General features: G+C 44.3%; 1 protein-coding gene across 15 annotated transcripts in view; it reads right to left on the bottom strand.

Moving 5' to 3' along the window:
* Positions 1 to 17,230, bottom strand: part of SIPA1L2 (signal induced proliferation associated 1 like 2) — a 249,055-nt gene that overhangs the window by 146,944 nt on the left and 84,881 nt on the right. The window contains exon 1 of one of the 15 annotated variants that reach the window (XM_086381088.1): positions 16,535 to 16,606. The exons of the other annotated variants lie outside the window; for them this stretch is intronic. The gene's annotated coding sequence lies outside the window, so the exon portion shown is untranslated. Of the gene's footprint in view, positions 1 to 16,534; positions 16,607 to 17,230 lie in introns of those variants that run through there. 15 annotated transcript variants of the gene reach the window in all.

Here is a 17,230-nt window from a genome sequence, read left to right as displayed (position 1 = left end):
TGTGTATGAAATTAAATTTGTTTTTCTGCTGTTAATCTCTCTTATGTCAATTTGATTATTAGACCAACCAAAAGAATGTAGAAGGGAAGAGGAAAATTTCAAAAACCAAAGAAATTGTGAAAGAAAATTACATTAACACTTTGAGAAACCAGTCTTCAGCATACCTCACAAACAAGCTATCACCAGGATCACTTCCTATCTAAGAACAGTCCATCTGCTTGACCTGGAGGAAAGACAACCTTGATACTACAGATAAACAAGAAGGAAACGGGGCAGGGAAGGAATGTGCAGGCTTCAGCTGAGCCTCTAATCTCTATTTCTGTTTATTGTTTAAAAAACACCTACTCAAACCCATACCAGACAACACAAAATGCCGTCATTCCTTTTTTTGAATCATGTTGAATCTAAGAAAATACCCTCTGAATATTTAGCATTTGTAGTTAAAGATGTAGTAATTTGGGAATTTCCCAGCAGTCTAGTGGTTAGAATTCAGCACTTCCAATTCAGGGGGCCCTGGTTGGGGAACGCAGATACTGTGTACTGAATGACACAGCCAAAAAAAAAAAAAAAACAAAGATGTGATAATTTAAAGCTATTATGATAAATATAAATAGCACTGCTACCACTTACTTACATCATCCTGGGAAAGTGGCTCAGACTGTAAAGAATCTGCCTGAAATGCAGGAGACCTGGGTTCACTTCCTGGGTTGGGAAGATCCCCTGGAGAAGGGAATGGCTATCCACTCCAGTGGTCCTGCCTGGAGAATTCCATGGACAGAGGAGTCTGGTGGGCTATAGTCCATGGCGTCGCGAAGAATAGAATATGACTGAGCAACTAACACTTTTACTTTTCTACTGCTTAAAAAGGGTAAATTTCATTTGATAGCGAGTTAAGCTGCAATCAGATCATTTCAAAGATACACAATGTAAATACAGATCCTGCAGTTAACTAATTCAAATTTAAACCTATGTCATGCTTGGTCTGTCTAGTCAAGGCTATGGTTTTTCCAGTAGTCATGTATGGATGTGAGAGTTGGACTGTGAAGAAAGCTGAGTGCCGAAGAATTGATGCTTTTGAACTGTGGTGTTGGAGAAGACTCTTGAGAGTCCCTTGGACTGCAAGGAGATCCAACCAGTCCATTCTAAAGGAGATCAGTCCTTGGAGTTCATTGGAAGGAATGATGCTAAAGCTGAAACTCCAATACTTTGGCCACCTCATGCGAAGAGTTGACTCATTGGAAAAGGCCCTGATGCTGGGAGGGATTGGAGGCAGGAGGAGAAGGGGATAACAGAGGATGAGATGGCTGGATGGCATTACCGACTCAATGGACATGAGTTTGAGTGAACTCCGGGAGTTGGTGATGAACAGAGCAGCCTGGCGTTCTGCGATTCATGGAGTCGCAAAGAGTCGGACACGACTGAGCAACTGAACTGAACTGAACATGCTTGAAAGTGTGGGCATTTCATCCACTAAAAATTATTCATCTCTAGTAGGTCCAATCATATGATGACTGGAAGCAAAGTGCACCTTTAAAGAAGTTCTCTTATAAAAAGTTCTTCTATAAAGAAGTTCACCTTTAAAGAAGTTCAGAATTATTTTGTCATAAAGTTCTAAAATGCATCAACCTCTGATAATAAACACAGGACCAGAATAACCTTCATGAAGCACATGTCTGATCACCACAGTCCTTCACAACTTATTAAAACCTCTGGTTGTTTCCCTTTGCCACAGATGGAACACAAATTTCTCAGCATGGCTATCGGTATCCCCAACAACCCAACCCCAACCTACAGCATTCCTGGCTATCCAAGAAGCCAGAGTATCAGTCAAAGGAACTTAAGCCAAACTGCACAGAGGGATGGGGAAAAAGACACAGTTACCTCCCATCTATGGTAAGTCCTATCAAGGTGTCTCATTTAATTCACACAGCAATCTAATGCAGAAAGAATTAACATCATGTGTACAAAGGAAGAAATAGATAAAAAGCAAAAAAGTAGCTAAGATCACACGACTAGGAAATGATCAAGCCAGTGTCTGGTGGTCTGGGCATAGTCACCTCATATCCAGGAAGCCACTGAAGGCCCCCCAGAACTGCCCCTTTCTCCTACTCACAAGTAGTCCTCCCAAAGTCTACGCAAACTGCCCAGGGCTGAGAACAGAACAGACTTGTTTGTACACACTGGCATTTGCACATGACAAAAATCAGGCTTTGCCACCTACTAATTCCCTTGGTGACAGCAAAACAGCTATGTTTTCCAAGAATCTGCAAGAAGCTATTTTAAGTACATTTCATAAACGTGTGCTCCTCCAGGACGCTTGCTTGGCTTGCAGCAGCCCTTCCCAGGATCTCTGTCCAGCACCGGCCGACCACCACTGTGTCCGAAGGCTGGCCCACAGTCGGCTGCTGGGTGACCAGATTCGAGAGACCACGGCAAAGCCACAGCAGCCCTCTTCCGTTTTCATCTGAGGTCTATCCAATTAACAAGAGAAAAATGTACCATATATAAATAAGCATAACTTGAATGATTTCCTGAAAGATATTTTTTATCATGATATAAAAAAATTGAAGCTTCAGAAGATTGGAATTTCTAACTTTGCCATTAATATTTTCCTAACAAATGTTTTACATATGGCCATAGGGCTTCCCTGGTGGCTCAGACGGTAAAGTGTCTGCCTGCAACGTGGGAGACCCGGGTTCAATCGCTGGGTCGGAAAGATCCCCTGGAGGAGGAAATGGCAACCCACTCTAGTACTCTTGCCTGGAAAATTCCATGGACAGAAGAGCCTTATAGGCTACAGTCCATGGGGTCGCAAAGAGTTGGACATGACTAAGCGACTTCACTTCACTTCACCTCATAGGCTTCCCTGGTGGCTCAGTAAGTAAAGAGACCACCTGCAATGCAGGAGACCTGGGTTCAATCCCTGGGTGAGGAAGATCCCCTGGACAAGGGAATGGCTACCCACTTCAGAATTCTTGCCTGGGAAATCCCATGGAGAGAGGCGCCTGGTGGGCTACAATCCATGGGGTCACAAAAGTCAGACATGACTTAGCAACTAAACCACCACCATCCACGTAGAGGGATACAGAAAAGCATATGCATTTATTTATGTAAACCCAGCCCCCATCACAAATCTTCCTTCTTTCTGCTATAAAAATTATATTTTTATCCTCATCTACATGGAAAAGGCATTGAACTGTTTCCACGTATTGGGACATCTTGGGACACAGGGAATGTTTTACATGATTTAATGTTTTACATGATTTATTTTCTAAATATAAAAGTGCTTAAATGACAATAACGACCTTAACCTTTCCAAAATAATATCTACCCTGACATACATAAAACAAGCTTGGTCAATGCAGTTAAGAAGTATGATGGTGGGAATCATAACAACAGCGCAAACATCACCACCTGCTGAGTCAGCCTATTTCACTATCAAAAGGCGCCTAATAACAACCACAGCAATGGTACCAAGTCTTCCTAAAGGAAAAGAGACAAAAGCACCCCAGTGCCTGGAATATTCCCAGGCTCTTATCTCAATCAAAAAAAGTTCCTAAAACAGGCCCCCTTTCTCTCAGGCTGTAGTGTACGCACTCCTTGCATGTGAGCATGGACCCCTCTGCACTCTGGGTAAGCATGTGCACTCTTTTTAAAGGAATTATCAGCACTCACACATCTGTACACAGGCGAGGCCCAGCAACAAGGCTGTGTGCTCCTTTTCAAACTCTACTTTACAACAAGGTAGTTCCAGGCTTCCCTGGTGGTCCAATGGTTAAGAATCAACTTTGCACCGGTTCAATCCCTGGTCCAGGAAGATCTCATATGCCGTGGAGCAACTACACCTGTGAGCCACCACTCCTGAGCCCACGCTCTGGAGCCTGTCAGCCCCAGCTCCTGAAGCCAGTGTGCCTCGAGCCTGTGCTCTGCAACCAGAGAAGCCACCACAACGAGAACCCTGCGCACCACAACCAGAGTAGCCATGCTTATCACAACTAGAGAAGGCCTGCACAGCGACAGAAATCCACCACAGCAAAAAATTAAATACATAAATCTTAAAAAAGGAAAAAAAAAAACCACGGTAGTTCCACTTGCAAGCATGTATTACAATCACAAGAAGGCTGGAGCAATTGTTAAGCCCAGGGATATTGAGCAGGCAACCCAGGGATTCAGGAAGCACGCACTGGTACAAAGCTCCCTGCAGGGGAACACTGAGAATCTGGGGCCTCAAACAGTGTAACTGATTTCCAACTTCTCACTTCTCATACACATTGCTCATTTAATTTTGGCATGTGATTCAGAAGTTTAAATTAAAGCTCAGATATGTAACAGGCTCAGGTGGGAGCTAGGTACCCTAGGAGAATCCCAGTTGACTTTGGTTTTTCATGAGTAATCTGCTTACCTTAAAAAAAAAAAAATGGGAACAGACAGAAAAATCAGTAATCATACATAAGATCACCACCCTTACAGAAGCTGTGGCTTTTTATTTTTGTCCATTTTCTTCTAACCGCTTGCTTCCCTCCCCCCAAAATTGAGAAGTCATAATTCCTTTTGACTCTGATAAAGCACGAGAATTATTTCTAAAAAAATTTAAACTGTCCAGAAAAAGGAAAAACTATTATGAAGATGTCCTTCTAGTTTTCTAATAATGATTTACATGTTCACAATGTAACAATAATAGAATCTCACCACACTGCAGATGCAGTATTATATAAACACTATAGACACAATAGTGTTCTCTTTTCAATTAGTATCTCCATGACTTCTTTCCATGTCAATCAACAGCCATATTACTTCTTTTAATAAGTGATTGTTGGCTTCCTTTAAGAGCTAAAGTTATGATGCCAAAGTGTCGGATAATGTTTCAGAACATAAACTATTTACAGGCTGAGTGGGACTTCCAGTCTTCCCTCCTTTTTCTGGTATCACTGATAGAGGAAGACCAGCAGCCACGCTGTCCTTATGTGGCCAACTGCAGGTCGGTTAGGAACTCTCAGATCACAAAAATGAAAAAATCCTTCTGATCTGCCAGCAGACCCAGAGCCAGGTCTAAATCCCAGGGCTCACAGAAGCTGGAGGGATTCAGACAAGGAGCATGGAGTAGTCCCATGCTCCTGAAGACCAGAAAAGTGCAGGGTGCGGCTCCCAGGCTCCCTGCCGCCAGCTGATCCACAACATGATCTCACTTTTGCCTGTGAAGATGTCCCTCTCATCTCAAAAAGTATCTCAACTCTTGATACAAGACTTTCCTTTCCCACTGCCCTGAGAAGAGAGAAAGTCTAAAAGGTCACTCTGAGATTTCCTCCCTCATCGACTTATCACTTCTCATCTACTTTAACAAAAGAGTTTCATGGCCCACTCCTCCTTGGTTAGAGTCAGTGACTTTATGAACCTGCTGCTTTGTCTGGTGAGAGATGTGGAAGGCAGAGGCTGCCCAACCAGCAGTCAGTGACAGGACTGGTCACGTGGCCCCGCACAGCCCCACGCCTGGCTCTCAGGAAGGTGCCACGTATGACCAGGTGTGACCCAACACACTTCAACCTGCTCCTCGTGGGGTAACGGAAAGCCCCAAGCATGACACTCTAATGACCACAAGTCACTCCACTCAGTCTGTGCCAGGGACTATGCCAGGCAGTGGGCATTCTGGAAGACAAAACTCAGCTCCACAAAACAGTATGCAGTCCAGGAAAGGGAGAGGCAGGCAAAGAGTTCTACAATATTGCTGTGGGTATTGCACGGCACTAAGGAAGCATCAGGAAGAAAACTGCCACAAGAAAACAGAGATGCGGCTGGTCAGGACAGATGCTCAGAGCAGTGAAACCTCCTTCACACAGAGGATGAGCAGGAGGCAAAGGATGTGCCTTCTGGGCGGCAGGAGCGGGTGACAGCCCTGAGGCAGGACAGAGCAGCAGAGCCGTGGCCAGGGCTGGGGGCTGGCTGCCACCGACAGGACCAGGGCTCTCAAGAGAGAGGACTGGACTTCAGTGACAGTCAAGTGGTACGAGTCTGCCTTCCGACGTAGGGAGCACAGGTTCGACCCCTGCTTGGGGAACTGGAGTTTAAGAGTTCACACGCCTTGTGGTGCAGCCAAAACAAACAAACAAAATCCTTTAAAAAGAAGCCATATGGCCCAGGGCTGTATCTCACGTCTGTGCTGTGTGCTTTCACAGGCAATGGTGAATCCATGCAGACTGACTCTTAGGAAAACAGGAGGACTGGATATTTCCTTGAAGGAGGCCTCCAGCAGCAGATCAGTCAGGGTTCCACCAGGGAAAGAAAAATGAGCAGTGTCTGTGCAGACACATACAGGGAAGGGGAGGAGCTGGTTTACACAACTGGTGGGGGGTGGGGGGGGGGTTGGGTCCTGGCAAGTGTGAATTCCAAGGATGGGCTCGAAACTGGAGGCAAGAGCCAAGCGGAGACTGCAGTCCACACACAGAATGCATTCTTCCTCCAGAAAGCCTTGGGTTGGCTCCGAAAGCTTTGGAACCTGTGGGATGGGGCCCGCCCAGATCACCTTCTTTACTTAAAGTCTCTTTTAGTTAAGACCTTAGAAGTGGGTCACGTCTACAGAATACCTACTCAGCAGCACTGGGCCAGCACCCTTGACTGGATAACCAGGCATCACAGTCTAGCCAGGGCAACATATTAAACTGACCACCACAAGGTATGTGCTATCTGCTGAACAAATGAATGAACATGTGGCTGAGTGAAGCACAGGAGGCAGAAAGAGGCCAGAGATGAGGGACCAGAAAGAGGAAGCCACCAGGGCACCTCAGGAGAGGGAGGCGTGTGCTGGAGGCGAAGGGGTCATGGAAGCTGGGGGCTGGAGACGTCACACAGGGACCCAAGAAATATTCAGGAACAGTCTTCTATAGGGACTCAGAGACAGGATTCTAGATTCCAGCACAGGTTTACTGATAAACTACCACTTACCCCCAAATCACCCAACTCTAAAATGCGTAAGCTGGGGTGTCTGTCCTCAAACTCACAGTCTAACTTTGATGAGTCAAGTGACGATAAAGGACCATAAAAAGTTACATGGTAAGTTTGGGCCAACAGACCGCATAAGGCTAGCATGGTCAGAGATGAGTGGGGAGTCAGCACTGGCAAGCACACACTGGGTGAGGTGTGTTCTCCGGGGCAAGGAGCAGGGGCAAGAGGGAAGAATGGTCTGGAACTTTCTGTCAGTGTGCCAATGAATCATACAGTGTCTGAGGAAATGGGCAAGGAGAGAGTAAGAATGCTGGTTAGTCAAGAAATGTTTCCTGGACTTGAGGGTTTGTTGCCACATCAGGCACCAGGTCTGTCTCACCCCCAGGAGTGCCAGGTATACTGCCAAGAGAGCAGTCACTCTCTCACCTGGACTTCCAGAACTATTTAAACAGAAATCAACAAATGCCTTTTTCCAAATCAACTTAACTTCTATATATAGCTAAGGAATTTAAGAAACAGAGATGCAAGGTACTGTTCACAGGCTACCATTTTAGGACTAGACATAAAGAATATTAGTATCTGCATGAATGTGCGTGACATATCTCTGGAAGGACGGGTGAGAGGCTGACGGCACCAGATGCTGCAAGGAAGGGAAGTGAGAGAAAAACATCTCACCAAATGTGCTTTGGGACCATGGGAGTACATCTCTCCAAATAAATAAAATGCTAAATAAATAAGTAATAAATAAAACAAACTCTTGCCCCAAACCTTGCCTTGCCTCGCCTAAAAGAAAACAGATTTTTGTATGCAGGATCCACCGCTGGAATAAATAACAACAGAAGATTAGTATCTACATTAGCAAGAAGCTAGCTTCTCTGAGTCATCAGGTGACCCCAGTGTGGGAACACAGCCCCTGTCAGACACAAGGCCTTTCTGGATGAGGGGTCAGTGCATGACCATCAGTCACTGCAAGGGACAGAATCACAGGTCTCTTTCTAGTCATGTGTGTCTAGAACCTCGTTTTCAAAATGTGTTCTGAGGATCACTTTGGTGAGGGTGGACAGAGCAGAGTGATGAAAAGTAAAATCCATGAAAAAGATCAATCTAAGAGTGTCAGCACCTCCATCATCTGAACCACATTATTACCAAGATTTTCTTGGAGGCCTTCTACAGTGTTTATTGAAACAATTCCTGTTGATAAGTGATGAACCAACAGTCCACATTTCATTTTCAAATTCCTCAGTCTTCATGCAGTTTTCTCCCAAATGCTACAGATCTGGCCGAGATCTCTTGCCTGCAGGGCTGTGGCTGATTGTCAATCAGATGAAGGCACAAACTACTCTGCTGGTGGCTGGTTTAACATCTGTGCTGTGCAAAGGCCACACAGAATGGCCTGCACTGGGCCTGACACAAACTGTGTGTTGTTACTCGCTTAGTCGTGTCCGACTCTTTGTGACCCACTGTAGCCTGCCAGGTTCCTCTGTCCCGAGATTTTCCAGGCAAGAATGTCGGAGTAGCTAGCCATACCCTCCTCCAGGGCATCTTCCCAACCCAGGGATCAAACCCACACCTCCTACGTCCCCTGCACCGGCAGGCAGGTTCTTTAGTGCCACCTGGAAGTCCTGACACTTGACTGGTGGTCCCCAAATGTGATTCCTCTTCTTTTCAATCCTCCCAAGAGTAAGTAAGAAGCCAATTTTCTAGAGAAGTAATTACGCAATACATGTTTTACAGACAAGCTTTTCTACAGAGCAATTACTCGAGCAAAGGAAAATAAATATTAGTATGAATATTGCTATTAATAATCATGCATACACTGGAAGTAGAGCCTGAATCACAAGGGTGCTCACAGAGTCTGTAAACCACAGATTCGAAAACTGGATGGTTTCCTTCTGCAGCTGCCCTGTCAGCAGGCTCACAAGATTGGGGTTTGGTAGAATAAGCAAACACAGCTGAAGAGCCACCCCCACCTCCCCGGGAAATATTCTCAGAGACACAACAAACAACCCCACTCACCACCTCCATTTGCTTCCTACCCTGTGTATGCTTTCCTCAACTCATAATCAGGACGAAAGCCGGAATAGCTGTATTGTTTGGCATTTGCCTTTCTACGATATTAAGACTTATGGAGGACAAAACATTGTTTAATAACCCCCAAGAGTGATCAGCTCAACTGACATACTTTATCCATGTATTATTTATGCAAACATTCACTCTGCATCTAGCGCAGGGCAGGTGTAGCTAAGCCCCACAGGGGCAGCGGGGCGAGGGACGCAGACAGGCCTCTGTCTGGTCTGGTGATGACAGGAACGCACTGTCCCACGGGATTCCAGCTCCCTGAACTGGTCTGGACTGCAACCCAGCCAGGTCCTCGTGGGGCCGCTCACGACACCTGGGCCAGGTGCTAAATAAGCAAGGGCGTCGGCTGCAGTGGAGTGTGCAGAGGCAGGAAAGGGGGCAGAGTCCATGCAGGGGCTGGATCTCCTGGGATCCAGGTTGGTCCAACGTGAATGGAAGTGTGCTTTAATCAGTTTTGCTGCACTACTGGATTAAGCTCTTACTTGCCTCATTTTACAGCATTTGCTCGGGATTGCAAGTAAGCTGACATGGGGAGAGAAGAGGAGCCTCATCTAACATCTTGGCAGCTAACACTTAGTGCTTTTGGTTCTTTACTTGGGCAGAAGCATGGTAAAGCAATACACTATTTTTGGAAGATAAGCCTGGACAGTATGAAAATGTTTAGTTTGGGCACAGTGTTTAACCCTGGAACTGCACCTTAAGCGTCAGCAGAGGAACAGAACACTCTGCTAGCCATGTGCCCAATGCAGTTTATAAGGAATCACAGAAGGCACCCGAGTGTGGGCAGGTCTCTGAGAACCTCATAGTTTCTTGACCAGGAAGGCCCGGAGACCCTTCCAGGTTTCCTACAAGGTGAAAACTTCTCATAATGATACTAAGATAGGACTTGGCCTTTTTAAATCCTTCTCAAGGAAGCAGTGGATTCTCTACCTACACAACAATGGAGAGATGATGCCGAGGACTTCCCTGGTGGTCCGATGGTTGAGAATTCACCTTCCAATATAGGTGATGAGGATTCAATCCCTGGTCAGGGAACTAAGACCCCACGTGCCACGGGGCAACGAAGCCCATGTGCCACAACTAGAGAGCCTGTGGGCTGAAACAAAGACCCAGCACAGTCAAAATAAAACTATTTCTAAAAAATAAAGCAGATGCCCTTGAGAGCCCAGATATCTGAGTAAAGGGATCCACGTCAATTTCTAATGTATTTGTAAATTATATAAACATGACAATGTTCATTTAAAAAACTATGCCAAGTGATTAAGATGCACATGGTATTTGATGAGAGCTTCTATTATCTGGGAAACTCAAACAGGACACTTTTTCCTAATGATTACAAAACACTGAGGTCCTGCATGTGTCTAAAATTCTAGGGGATAAAGGGAAGGGGCTTGGGCACAAACGTGGGAAGAAAAACTAAGCCTTTTTTTTTTTTTTTAAAGCTAAAGATCAAGCTTACATGTTCAGCTTGAAATGTACGAAAATAATTATTTTGTTGTTCTTGATTGTTCTTGTTGTTCTTCAGTATTGTTGTTCTTCTTGATCATTTTAATTTTGTTTCCCTATGTCCCTAACTCACTACATCCTGTTGTCTTATCATAATAACCTGCAAGGAGGAAGGCAGACTGGGTCACTGCAAAGCCCAGCCACACACAGACTCTTAGTAAACACAGTTGGATAACGGTAACTGTGACAATGAGTCTTTTTTTCATTCCTTCACAAAAACAGAATAGCTGTTGAAATGCCAGAAAACTCTTAGCTATGTATAAGATGGAGTTTGGGGTTTTCTAATCTGCAGCTACCTACTCTCACATTGGGTTTTTTGTTGCATAAAATATTAATAATGCCACTTCATCAGTTTACCAAATGGCATCTTGCTGTATTCAAAAGCCTGTTCATTACTCAAAAGACCATCTGTCTAAGAGCTCAACAGAAGGTTTAAATAATCACAATCTAGTGAAGAATGTATGGTCACATTATATCAAGTCAAATATTTACCTTTCTCAGTATTTTAAATATGAACACTCCTACCCCGCCATCTACCACAAGTCAGTCTTAATTACTATGCCTTTTCTTTCTTTTCTTTTGTTATTTTTATCCTCTGTATTTTCAAACTAATAGAGAAATGGCAAGGGTAGCTTTCACTCAGGCAAACAGGATCGCCAGTCACAAGAGTCTGTGCAGCACCTTCATTTAGACAAGAAATAATCCCAACAAGCAGCAGTATCTTCAAGCAGAAAAGCAGTTCACCAGTATTACACAAAGCACAAAAACATTTTAGCAAAACAGCTGACTCTGCCTTTCTGAGCATTAATAATTGCGGTCATTGTTGCTGCCGCTACAAGCAAAATCAGTTGCCGTCACAGCTCTGCCGGTCTCATCTCAAGGAATCCAACACCCCTGTCATCTCTGTAATGCAGATAACAGGACGCACTGCTGGGCAAACTCTTTGCCACCTGGGCAAGTGATCCAGGCAAGAAAACTCAAGAGGTACATGGGTTAAAACAGACAAACGACAACAAACAAAAGGGCTTGTATTCAAAACGTCCTTTACAATATTAAAAAACATGGATGGGACTTCCTTGAGGGTCCAGTGGTTAGGAGTCTGCCTTCCAATGCAGGGAGGGCTTCCCTGGTGGCTCAGATGGTAAAGAATCTGCCTGCAAAGCAGGAGACCAGGGTTCAATCCCTGGTTCAGGAAGATACCCTGGAAAGATGGACAGCTACCCGTTCCAGTATTCTTGCCTGGAGAATTTCAAGGACAGAGGAGCCTGGCGGGCTACAGTCCATGGGGTTGAAACAGCCAGGCACCACTGAGCGACTAACACTTTTACATTTTACTTCACTTTTCTAATGCAGGGAACTCAGACTCAATCCCCAGTCAGGGAAACAAGATCCCTCCCACATGCCATGGTACAACAAAGCCTGCATGCTCTAGAGCCCACGGTCCACGAGTAGAGAAGCCTGCACACCACACTGGGAAGCCCCTGTGCTGTAACACGAGAACTCCGTGTGCCTCAACTGGAGAAAAGCCTGCACACTGCAACAAAGACCCAGTACAGCCAAAATAATAATAATAATAATAATAATATGTATATATATATTTCAGGGGAAAAAATTCAAGAATATGGAAATAGGAAGGAAAAGGAAATTGGGGGAAAAGGGCAACATGGAAGAGATGGTGTTAAACCAATTTATCAGGCTCCAGCTTACAGTAGCGGGTGTAGATGAGGAACAGCTAAACAAAAGCACAAAACTGAGAGACAGGCAAAGACAGTGGAAACTGCAAGGACTTCAGAGAACAAGCATCCTGAAAGGAAGGGGAATCCTCTTCCCTCCACCTATTATCTGGGTGGCCTTGGAGAAACTACCCTGAATCTTTGAGCCAGCCTCCCCATTCATAAAGGAATAATAAAAGATGTAGTATGACAGGCAAGAAGATTCAATGAGATAATATGATGCCTGTGTTTGGCCCTCCAAAGAAACAATTAAGTTGATTTCTTCTCTCATTCTCCCCTTGAATATGTTCTGCTTTTTAAATGACCCAGAACAAATTTTTCTCCACCTACAAGATGAAAAGGTGAGGTCTAAAACACTACACAATTGAGGGTCGCTCAGAACTTTAATATCCAAAGACTAGAGGGACACTGAGCATGGCTGTTGTGTGCTGACTGCCCCACGAGGCACTGGGGGCATACCTCAAACCAAGGGGGCCGAGCAGCAGGCACCTGAGTGAGTGGTGGAGACCAGGCCCTGTGCCAGACTGGAGAGGTGGGCAGTCCTCACACACGAGCTGTGAGAGGAAAGAGGCTCAGGGCCCAGGGCACAGGGGAGATGCGAGGGTGCCTCAAATAATGGTTCTACTCTATCTTCAAAGAGAGAAGAAGGGCCGCGCTCTCCAGGCTGGGCAAAGCCTCACAGAGGGTGATGCATAAACAGGTCTGGCCAGAGCAATCAATCCATGTTTAAGCGAACAGTAAAAGCTATGGCTAGAAAGACTATTTAGCAGAAGCACTGAGCATTAAGCGCAAAGTCAAGGAATTGTAACTTTATCTTGAAACCCCAGGTTTTCAAGTCAGAGAAGGGTTCTGATTATAAACAGTATTTAGCCCTGTGCCTGACAAAGAGGAATCAGTGATTAAAAGATAGCTTTCAAGGTCTTCCCTGGTGGTCCAGTAGTTAAGACTTCACCTTCCAGCACAGGGGGTATAGGTTAGATCCCTGTTCAGGGAGCTAAGGTACCACATGCCTGGCGGCCAAAAAACCAAAACATAAAACGGAAGCAATACTGTAACAAATTCAATAGACTTTAAAAATGGTCCACATTAAAAAAAAAAAAAAAAAGCTTTCATCAGTATCAGTAACAGCATGCCTATAAATAACATCACGTTTCTCTTGACTCTTGAGGAACAAAGCTGAAACCAAGACAGGGTGGCTCTCACTGACTTCATAAGCATTTGCTGTATAAAAGAATGCATAAATTCTGAGGGTTACCTCAGGAAATGGTGTCAGGGGAAGAAAACAGGACAAAGGAGAGGGGAAGAGGCAGGACCAATGAAATCGAAAGTGAATTCCTGGAAGTGACACGCTCCAGGCGACACAAGAGCACAAGGCCTCACCCCAGGCCCAGCTCCATATGGGAGGTGGCCGCACTGCCCGGGGCCACCCAGACAGTGGCACAGTCAGGGCCCTACTGGTTACTATATTTACAGTCTTCCCCTCTTTGGCAATTACCAGGTGTTTTCCTCTTCTTGCAAGCATGCACACATACATGCTAAGTCACTTCAGTTGAGTCGGACTCTGCGACTTCACAGACTGCAGCCTGCCAGGCTCTTATGTCCTTGGGATTCTCCAGGCAAAAATACTGGAGTGGGTTGTCATGCCCTTCTCCAGGGAATCTTTCAGACCCAGGGATCAAATCATGTCTCTTAAGTCTTCTGCATGAGCAAGTGGGCTCTTTACCACTAGCACCACCTGGTAAGCCATTTCCTCCCCTTACAAATGTATATAATATACATACTTATCAGTTCAGTTCAGCCGCTCAGTCAAGTCTGACTCTTTGCGAACCCCTGGACTGCAGCACGGCAGGCTTCCATGTGCATCACCAACTCCCGGAGCTTACTCAGACTCATGTCCATTGAGTTGGTGATGCCATCCAACCATCTCATCCTTTCTCATCCCCCTCTCCTCCCACCTTCAATCTTTCCCAGCATCAGGGTCTTTTCCAATGAGTCAGTTCTTTGCATCAGGTGGCTAAAGTATTGGAGTTTCAGCTTCAGCATCAGTCCTTCCAATGAAGATTCAGGACTGATTTCCTTTAGGATGACTGATTGGATCTCCTTGCAGTCCAAGGGACTCTCAAGAGTCTTCTCCAACATCACAGTTAAAAGCATCAATTCTTCAGTGCTCAGTTTTCTTTACAGTCCAACTCTCACATCTATACTTGACTACTGGAGAAACCATAGCTTTGATTAGATGAACCTTTGTTGGCAAAGTAATGTCTCTGCTTTTAAATATGCTATCTAGGTTGGTCACAGATTTTCTTCGAAGGAGCAAGCGTCTTTTAATTTCATGGCTGCAGTCACCATCTACAGTGATTTTGGAGCCCCCAAAAATAAAGTCTCTCACTGTTTCCATTGTTTCCCCATTGATTTGCCATGAAGTGATGGGACCAGATGCCATGATCTTAGTTTTCTGAATGTTGGGTTTTAAGCCAAATTTTTCATTCTCCTCTTTCACTTTCATCAAGAGGCTCTTTAGTTCTTCTTCACTTTCTGTCATAAGGGTGGTGTCATCTGCATATCTGAGGTTATTGACATTTCTCCTGGCAATCTTGATTCAAGCTTGTGCTTCATCCAGCCCAGCATTTCGCATGATGTACTCTGCATATAAGTTAAATAAGCATGGTGACAATATACAGTCTTGGCGTACTCCTTTCCTGATTTGGAACCAGTTTGTTGTTCCATGTACAGTTCTGTTGCTTCTTGACCTGCCTACAGATTTCTCAGAGGCAGGTCAGATAGTCTGGTGTTCTCATCTCTGGGAGAACTTTCCACAGTTTGTTGTGATCTTAGTCAATAAAGCAGAAGTAGGTGTTTTTTCTGGAACTCTCTTGCTTTTTTGATGATCCAGAGGATGTTGGCAATTTGATCTCTGGTTCCTTTGCCTTTTCTAAATCCAGCTTCAACATCTGGAAGTTCACAGTTCACGTACTGTTGAAGCCTGGCTTAGAGAATTTTGAGCATCACTTTGCTAGCATGTGAGATGAGTGCAATTGTGCAGCAGTTTGAGCATTCTTTGGCATTGCTTTCTTTGGGTTTGGAATGAAAACTGACCTTTTCCAGTCCTGTGGCCACTGCTGAGTCTTCCAAATTTGCTAGCATATCGAGTGAAGCACTTTCACAGCATCATCTTTTAGGATCTGAAATAGCTCAACTGGTATTCCATCACCTCCACTAGCTTTGTTCATAGTGATGCTTCCTAAGGCCCACTTGACTTCCCATTCCAAGATGTCTGGCTCTAGGTGAGTGATCACACCATTGTGATTATCTGGGTCATGAAGATCTTTTTTGTTTAGTTCTTCTGTGTATTATTGACACCTCGTCTTAATATCTTCTGCTTCTGTTAGGTCCATACCATTTCTTTCCTTTATTATGCCCATCTTTGCATGAAATGGCCCCTTGGTATCTCTAATTTTCTTGAATATTAGAGAATATATACGTTTAAATCCTCTTCAACTATAAAACTCATTTTAAAATTTGACCTTTGTGAATATCTCCTCTCTCTGTTACCAGACTCTGAATTCCTAGCATACACGTAACATTTCCATTGACTATGGAGCTGGAGCCATCAATGAGTGACCGCAATAAAAATTTTCTGATTAAGAACAGATAAGGCATCAACAAAGCCAAACTTCCACTAACCTCTTCATTCCTGAATCAGGCATTCATTAAGCATTTACTAATGGGCAAGGCCCCATGGCAAGCAGTGAAAGATACATAAACCAAAAGCTCTGACTTAAGGAAACTTAAAATCCACTCAAGCAGGCAAATGAACAAAGGAATCTTCCCACAACACTGCTTTCAATTTCTTCTCTAGAGAATATGGGTTTGTTTTTGTTTTTATTTTTTTTCCCCAACAGAGTAACTATTGAGGATCAAAATGGATACATTCGATTTTAAATTTCTATCTTGATTATCAGTCTGTACTTCTGGGTGACAGATGTTAACAAATGCAAAAATTATTTAAATGCAGTTATCAGAGAAAGTCAGAAAAGGAGAAATCTCTTAAGTGAAATAAAGCACATCAGTGGCAAGATTGCTTTGGAACTTCAGTAACAAGACAAATATGTTCCAGTGAGAGACTGGCTCACATAGGAAAAGTCACAGGAAGGAGTTTTGCTAAAAGAAGGGATTATGAAATAGAATATTTACAAAGTTCTATTTTTAACAAATTTACCTTAATCCAACCTCTCAAATAAGGAAGACTTCAATAGGAAAACCCTTGCCACAAAGCTTACCTCAAATCCGTTTCCTTTATTCTTTCTCAGGATACTGTTTCGAGTTCCCTGCAGTTTGCTTTTGCAAGAAGGCTAGTCTACGGAAGAATGAAACGATTCCTTATTTCAAGGAGTGTGCCATTTATGTAACGCAGACATATTTTGACACTATGGCACACGAAGGGATGTTTTTCTTTCTAGAAACGGGATCTGCAGCCAGGCGTGTTTGAGGTGCACCCTGGCCCCGCAGCTGTCACAGAGAGCTGGACACTGTTCCCAGGAATTCCACAGGGTTCATTGGTTTAATTTTAACTAACAGACTAAAAAAGTTTCACTTATTTTTATTAAACTAACAATGGGGAAATAATTTCCAACAATGAGTGTCTATGTGAGCGAGGCTGCGAACCGTCCGCGAGTGTCTGTAATTAACAAAACCAAAACTCCTCTTTTCTCTCCCTATTAAGGATTTGACTTGTATCCTTATAATAAGTGCCTATGAAAGAAAAGCACACAGGTTAAACCAGAAACTGCATTTACAAACGGATGCACAGGGACTTCCCTGGCAGTCCAGTGATTAAGACTCTGGGCTTCCAATGCAGTGGGTGAGGGTTCAGTCACTGATGGAGGATCTAAGACCCCACATGCCCCGAGGTGTGGCCCAAAACAAAACGAATGGATGTATACTCATTAGTCAATTCTGGCCGAGGCTTTTACTTG

Source organism: Bos grunniens, chromosome 28 (assembly GCF_055505025.1).
Source record: "Bos grunniens cultivar Pamir isolate PY7600 chromosome 28, Bosgru_T2T1.0, whole genome shotgun sequence".
Lineage (NCBI taxonomy): Eukaryota > Metazoa > Chordata > Mammalia > Artiodactyla > Bovidae > Bos > Bos grunniens.
This window is presented reverse-complemented; position numbering and strand designations above follow the sequence as displayed.